At 37.1% G+C, this 8397-nt stretch overlaps 1 long non-coding RNA gene across 1 annotated transcript; it reads right to left on the reverse strand.

Annotated features, from left to right (window-relative positions):
• Nucleotides 1-3009: 3009 nt before the first annotated feature.
• LOC146994397 (uncharacterized) lies at nucleotides 3010-4317 on the reverse strand. Its single transcript, XR_015044139.1, has 2 exons — nucleotides 3495-4317; nucleotides 3010-3354 (listed from the first exon to the last, which is right to left on the reverse strand). It is a non-coding gene; the product is annotated as an uncharacterized LOC146994397 (long non-coding RNA).
• Nucleotides 4318-8397: the final 4080 nt, after the last annotated feature.

Raw genomic sequence — 8397 nt, forward strand, 5'->3', positions numbered from 1 at the left:
TCTGATTCACAACTGCATGTCACAAAACATACTTCATAAAGTATGCCGAAGTTTTATTCCTTGCAAAAAACATGATATCTATTATTCAAGTTTGTGATCAGAGAATTATTATAGAGCAATGAAATAATATGATCTTCGTGAGGGGAGCTGTATTCTTCATAATGAGGAAAATTTGGAATTTTATTCCTTGCAGAAAACATGATATCTGTTATTCCAGTTTGCGATTAAGGAATTTTTATAGAGCGATGAAAGAATATGATCTTCGTGAGGTGAGCTGTATTCTTCATAATGTGGAAAATTTGGATGAAAGTGCAAATCAATTAATAAGGACTAACCTCCTTGGTGTATTTTCTGCATCTTCTAAATACATATTTTGAAACCATGTTTCAGAAAACACAATAATAAACTGTTTTAAGCAGGATAACTTTTACTGATGGCAAAATCAGTCACTTTCCCAAACAGATCCAAGTACAAAATATGAAAAAAATGTCTTTGAATATGATGATGAGAAAACTTTCTTACTTATTATTTCTCAAAACTGTCTCACCCAGTGCTCATAAACTGTGTATGAATGAAATTTTTCATGACAACTGCATGCTCTCCACTATTATTGAATTTTTAGCTCTTATTTCTTAATAAAAGTCCTGTGGAAACATGCAATTTTATATTTCTATTATACAACCATTTATTTAGTTAAACTGTATTGCAATTTCCTTGGGCATATTTCTCATCATTTAATATTATGATTCAGTTTTTGCTATCAACACAGATATGGACGAATGTAATGATATGCAAAACAGTGTGTGCTTTTTTTGTAGAAAATGCAATGGAACTTTCCAAAGAGAATAACCTCTTACTTAAATAGATTTGTATTATGGGAGTGGTTATCTAAGGAAATGTGCTATTAGTGATGTTCTATTATCAGCCATTATTTTATTTTATATCAAGTATGCTAATCATTCGCAAAGGACCTCTTCACATAAATTTTCTCTCCATTATACATGTATAAATCAACTAGTTGAATGCTTTGGCATAATCAATAAAGTATTACTACTTGCACAGTGATGTTTTGGTAAAAGTATATTTACGAGTACCCATTGGTGATTTTTGGCGGCACATGGATACCGAGTTTGTGCACATTGACCTACATAAATGCGACACGAAAAATTACAAATTATGATCAGAACAAGAGAGTTATAATAAAGCATTGGTATAACAAATACATTTGTTAATGGAAAAAAAATCACAGAATTGCACAAACTAGGCATTGTGCACTGCCTTGACTTTCTTTATCCATGAACACGTTGACCTATTTTCACTTAAAAAATCACCAGAGAATTGCAGAAACTTGGCATTGTTCACTCCCTTGACTTTATTTACTGACTGAGTATATTTACGGATGTACAGAACATTCAACTACTCAGCAATCAACATAAATGAAACAACAACTTGGCAATAAATGAAACAACATCTTCGCAATAATACAAGGGGTACCCTTCAGTCTACTCTAACCGATGCTTTATATAATTGCCTGTACTTCTGATGAAATGATATTGTAGCTTTTGCTTACAATATTTTATCAATAATTATTTTCTTTTCTATTAAGAGCATGTATAGTCCTCACTGTACCTTTATTTACCTCATCTTTATGATATGCATTGCTATGCTTAATTTGACATCTGCTTTCTATTTTAAATATTTTTCCTCCTCTTTTTTTTTTTTTTCCCAACTCCTTAAAGGATGGGTCTTTGGGAGGAAAAATTAATGTCTCCTAAAGTGTCATGTGCTGTTCTCAAAGTGGGCCAATCTTTTTTTTCCTGCTTTTTTATTTTCAGCTTTCTTGAAGATAATCTTTTTAGCTCAAAGGGGCAATTTGCCCAGAAAGGCTATTAATTTTGTTTTGGCATTTTGCGTTCATTCATTATAAATGGTGAATCACTTTTTCAATTGTTGCCACCAAATATTAGAGTATTATATTTAAAGAAGTTAAATAATGAAGAATCTGCATAAATGTATGTATGTTTCTCACGTTGTGATAAAACAACTGTGTTTAGGGCCATCAAATGTTGAATAATGTATGTCTCCATTAGAATATGGGCATCTGGAAGCCCTAATTTGGAATTTGTTTTATTATCTATTTCATATCTTGTAACGCATTTATAAGTCTTTGATTAAGAAACTCAATGATTTCAAAGTGAGCAATAGCAACTCTGTATGGGAGGAGGGAACATTTTTATCTCCAATGTGCGAGACTGTGTACTGGGAATTCGAAAGACATGCTCTTTTAAATATTTGTGATATTGCTGTTGAATTGAATTTTATGATTTAAGTGGGAAGAACATGATATTTAATAAATAAAGATAACACAAAATGTTAAAAAAAAAAAAAAAAAAAAAAACCCTCAGGGCATAATATAAAATCTGAAAGCTTTCAGTTTATTTATTTATTTATTTTCAAAAAGTAGTCAATGGTTGATCATGTTCAGATAAATGACTTGGTGGTTTCACAAAATGAAATTTGCTGTCTGGTTCCGAAACGAAAAGTAAAACAGATCTGATGAATTGGAAACGGATGAGTAATTACACGAGATGTCAAATTCACTCAAAAAGTTGCACTAAATGTATTTAATATGATACATAATTTGCTATTTTTCTTTTCTTTTATATGAATTGTTGATAAATTATGATTAGTCATGTATACTTCAGATTGAAACTACTTTGTGAAATTAGGTAAGGTATGAGGATTGAATATTAAAATTATCGTACACAAACTTAAGAGCGTATTTCATTTCTTAAATGAGTTGAATGAAAAATTTAAATGGGTGAATTATCTGTTTTCTTGGTACATTCACTCTGCTAAAACAGATTACAATATTTGGATTTTATTTTTGCCTTGTGATTTGGTGCAGTTTTTTTAATCAAATCAATTAAATTACTACAAAAATTCAAGAGGGAGTCATACAGTGAGCTATAGTACAATGAAATTAATAAATATACAGATATTACATGATTTGTAAGTTTTAAAATGTTTTATTCTGTAACATATTACAGATAAAAAATGATTACTACATGAAATGAAATAAAAGTTCATCAAATTTGACATAATACCATAAAGGTCATTGTGTGTTCCTGTTGGTACAGGACACATATCGACCGGGTATCACAATTCTATTCACAAACATAGTAAAATTTCCCTGCTGATGGTCATCAAAGGAGCTATAATGCAGTCTTGGAGTTTTGATATTATTAGCAATAGGAGCATATAAATATAGTCTAAAGTACATTCCAAAAGCAAAAGATTGCGGAGTGTATGGTCAATGATCTCATGGTCATCTGAACAACATTGAGTCATCTTCTGATATTGATCAATCCAAAAAAAAAGATAGAAATTTATTATTAGGTAATACAACAGTTTTCAGAGAGGAAATGTGTATTTTTCTGAATCATATTTCATTTAGAGAAATAACAACTATAACGTATTAAAATCTGACATACCTTTTACAGTGTTTCTGTAGAAAAAAAGGACCCATGTACCTTTATCAGTGAAATGGCATATAAAATGTTCAAGTAAATATAATTTCTATTCAGTAACAGCATGACAATTTTCCATGTCCAGTACACAAACGTACCTATCCAACAAATGCTTCACCACTAGATAGTGGAAGAATTGTCTTCCATGCATACGATTGCAAAATTTATATTGCAGCATCTGTAAATAATATGGTTTTAGTTGTAATCAACATTGCAAAATCTTCCCTATGTTTGGTTATAGAACACATATTTGCTACTAATGTAATTTGTAGACCTATCCTGTTTGTGGATTACATGCAGTGATGAGCTATGAAAAACTTGACAAAGAGTTTGCATTTTATTCTATATAAACAACTTATGCAATTCTAATGAACTGTTATATTTTTTACAAAAACAGAAAATACTAATAATTGTATATGAATGAGAAAAACGTAATATCTTTTACCAATAAATCACAAAATATCAATTTTTAAATATTTCAATACGTTTACCATTACCAGTCTCAGGTTAATCTCATTGATTTTGGAGGGTTAATCTCATTGATTGGTGATAAAATGTATCAAGAAATATTTCAAAATGATTTCTTTAATGGTTTTGCTTACTGAATCTTGTGATACTACTGTAAATAAGAAGCTAAGCAGTATACAGTAATAAATTACAATATTAAGAAAAATATCTAAAAGTTTGATTACAGCTACTTTTTTTCCCTTCTTAATGTCACACCAGCTGTATGTGAACAAACTGCAATTAAATCTTTCTTCAAATAGTTTTAAAAAAATAGGTATGAATGTTAACCATTCATTATACATGCATGTATAGATTCAGCAGCAGCATTTTCTGAGTCTAAACAAAAAGAATAAGTTGTATCTATTATAGCTTAGATATAAATTTAATAAGGGGCTAATGCAATTTTCCTATAGCTCAGTTACTAATTTATATGTGAAACTAAATTTTTGCACTGTTTCATTGGAAATGACTGGCCATCTGGGGTTCTTGCCTTTATATAAGTAGCCAGTGTTCTTGAACTGTCAATACCATCATAGGATACTCTGCAGGCTTAGAGTCATAGGATGCTTTGTGTACACTGGTGTGCAAAAATTAAGGACGAAGTTGAAAAATTAGCATATCAGCTGAACGAAGAGGTAGAGCGGACAGAAAGACCAATCAGGAGATTAAGTAAGGTGATGTATGGTAGCACATGCGCAGATATGCAGGTAGACGTAATGGGGGAGTGTCTGAGTATTATACAGCATGTTGTCCGTGTAAGATCAGTATTTCTGGCAAAGAGATTGCACGCCGTATAGCAGTTAAAATCACACCGAGTTGCTGCCTCAGCGAGAAATGGCGAATAATCGATCTGTTAGACGACATCTGGATGCTTTTACCCGAGGTCGAATCATTGGGAAGTTGGAGGAAGGCCGCAGTGTGACAAGTGTGGCTGCAGAGTTCGGAATTGCTCACAGCATCGTTTCACGACTTTGGAGACAATTTCAAACTACAGGAACAGCTATCCGGGGGTTTAGTAGTGGTCGTCCACGAGGAGCCACACCCACAGATGACCGGTATATTGCCTTACAGGCCAGAAGAAACAAGCAGGAGACAGCGGGAGAAATCGCTAGACACACAACACAGGTGACTGGACGACCGATATCGCGTTTTACCATGGCCAGAAGACTGCACGGTGGTGGTCTGTTTGCACAACGCCCTGTACGGTGCGTACCTCTAATGCCTGCCCATCGGAGAAGGTGTTCTCTGTGGTGCCGGGAACACTGGAATTGGAGAGACAATGAATGCGGACGAGTACTCTTTACAGATGAGAGCAGATTCAGTCTGAGTAGCGATTCTCATCGCATACTCATCTGGAGATAGCGGGGAAGCCGCAATCATCCCTCGAACATCATTGAAAGGGACAGGTATGGAGGTGGTGGTGTTCTCGTTTGGGGAGGCATCATGCTTGGTAGTCGTACAGACCTTCACATCTTCGATGCAGGTTCAGTCAACGGGACCCGTTATTGTAACGAGATTCTTCTTCCATATGTGCGTCTGTTTAGAGGCACTATGGGACCGCAGTTCCTTTTCATGGACAACAATGCACCATGTCATCGCACAGTAGCTGCCGAACAGCTCTTAGAGAGTGAGGATATTGAACGTATGAATTGGCCGGCACGATCACCGGATCTCAATCCCATCGAGCATGTATGGGATTTTCTAGGCAGACGCTTGGCAGCTCGTATCTTACCACCAGTAATGATTCCGGAGCTTTGATTGGCGCTGCAAGACGAATGGGCAGCAATGCCTCAACAACTCATTGACACCCTCATTCTCAGCATGGGCAAACGCTGTGAAACCTGCCTAGCAGTCAGGGGAGATCATATCCCCTATTAAAGACCGGATGTTTCTTGCTGGACACCCATCAAAGGGATGTTTCGGCCTTCAGTTGCATTGCGCTCCATGCTACTTTTTCAATAAAGCTTCTTTTTATCCCTCTGATTTCTCTTTTAGTAAGTGTTGTGTACATTACTCATGTCCTTACGTATTGGGGATCTTACGATATTAAATGTGTTGATTTGGAAAGCTTTTGTACAAAGTTAAATTGAAAAAACCATCTTGTCCTTAATTTTTGCACATCAGTGTATATCAATCATGCTTGTCTTTGACATATGTGTTGCATAGTAAAAATTTATAATTATTTTGCTTTTACTAAAACAAAAGCTTTTCTCTACTGTAACTTCACATTTTCAAAATAGAGCATATATTTTTGCTACATATCACAAGCAAGTTTCCATGCACAAATTTTGAAGTTTAAGACTTTTTTTTCATTACTTGAATATCAAGAATGTATAATGTCATCGATCACATATTCATCCTGTGATATATATAAGTCATCGATCACATATTCTTGATTACTTACAGAATCTTACAACCTAATGAACCATTTGTATTTTCTCCCTCCTTCCAGCATGCCTTTGTGGTGTAACAGTTAGCACAGTCGGTGCATTGAAAAGTCCAGATTCGAGTCCCCGGTGAGAGCAGTGCTTATTTCTCACGTCTCCTGCTTGAAAATATCCTAATGACTCTACATTAAGACTGTACGATGATAGATAGAACTGAAAATTTCTAGATCAATAGTTCCCCCCCCCAAAAAAAAGAGCATATAATTGATAACACTTTTCGCAGGCGTTGTAGAGACATTAGGATTTTGTTTGGAAGCAGGCAAGATGAAAAATGAGCAAACGCCTTAGCCGGGAATCGAACCGCGGACCTCTGGAATACCGGGCCAGCGTGCAGAACCACGAAGGCGGGAGAAATACCTTATATACTCCCCCCCTTTTAAAGGGCGACTGGGGTTTTTAGCGGACAATCGTCAAATCCTGGGTATGGAGAGTCATCATCCACAACCCTTTTAGTTTGGGCACCACTGTAAAGACAGACATTGGGATTTTTTTTGGAGGCTGGAGAAATGAAAAATTAGCAACCGCCTTCGCCGGGAATCGAACCGCGGACCTCTGGAATACCGGCCCAGCGTGAAGAAACACTACACCACGAAGGCACGCTAGGAAGGCGGAAGAAATACCTTATAGTGTAACTTAATTTTGAGATTCTACATATATGACGTGCTAGGAAGCAAGGACGGCGGGAGAAATACCTTATAGTGTAACTTAATTTTGAGATTCTACATATATGACGTGTAGAACTCTCTAAAGGCATTTCTTTGAGAAAAGCAGAGATATGCCTATTTTAGGCAAGAAAATCATCAATGAGTAAACGTTTTTACCTTTTATATCTTGGAGATAGAAGCTTGAACAATATAAGTCATCCTGTGTTGTGCTGGGAATCATTTGATACAATAAGAAATTCACAGTGAACGAGCTATGAACAGCAGTTGACACCCACCAATGGCTGGATGGATAGGACCACTGAATACCAGTAGTTTGACCTGGTTTGGATGTTTATAATTTTCGTGTTTTCCCATGCCTCACCAGAATCCCTTTTAAAGTCCTCTACAAAGTTAAATCTTTTGGAGAAATAGCCTCTTGTGCTTTGTCTTAATCAATTTGTAGAGACATTAGGTATTTTCTGGAGGCCAGAGAGATGAAAAATTAGCAACCGTCTCCGCCTAGAATCGAACCACGGACCTCTGGAATACCAGCCCAGCGTGCAGAACCACTACACCACGAAGGCACGCTAGGAAAGCGGGAGAAATACCTTATAAATTTAATAATGATAACAGCTGAACAGCACCCTCAGAGCTTGTTGTGAGTCTGGCAATCCCAAAGTATCCTAATCCTTCAGAAGATCACCCTCTTGGTGAAATGGGTCCCTCAAGGGGCTCACTTTTGTGAGTACGGGTGTGGCAATCCCGAGGTACCCTAGCCCTTCAGGGGATCATCTTCTTGATGAGACGGGTGTCACGATCCTGGAGCCCCAGTCATCTATCCTCTTTTCCATCTCCTCTCCCCTTAACTGGAACTTTTTTCCTTCCCTTCTCCCTTGTGGTTTCTCTCTACGGAGTTTGGGGCTCGTCACGAGAAACTGGAACAACCCTCGCGTCCAATTTTCAAATGGCGAGAAAACCGCCCACGTGTTTGCCGTGCGTGGAGACCCGTGTCGCTGGAAAGGAGGGTCCTGGTAGTTGAGGGGCGAGGTACTGTCCCCAACACACTGCTTTGGCCTCTGCTTCAGCTAAACGGGAGGCACCTTAGTCGTCCTCACGGGTGTCAATCGGCTGGTCACTAGTCCTTGCGTCAGTGGCTTGGGGTCAAGCTCTCGGGAGTACCTGCTTTCGGGAAAGCCGACTGTGGGGCTTCAGTTTGCGTATAGGTCCGGCTAGCTCTGTTGGGCTCCGTGGTGGGCGGGGCCGTCGGAC

This window comes from Stegodyphus dumicola, chromosome 11, assembly GCF_044657685.1.
Source record: "Stegodyphus dumicola isolate Sdum_Otavi_A_Nest chromosome 11, ASM4465768v1".
In the NCBI taxonomy this organism is placed as follows: Eukaryota; Metazoa; Arthropoda; class Arachnida; order Araneae; family Eresidae; genus Stegodyphus; species Stegodyphus dumicola.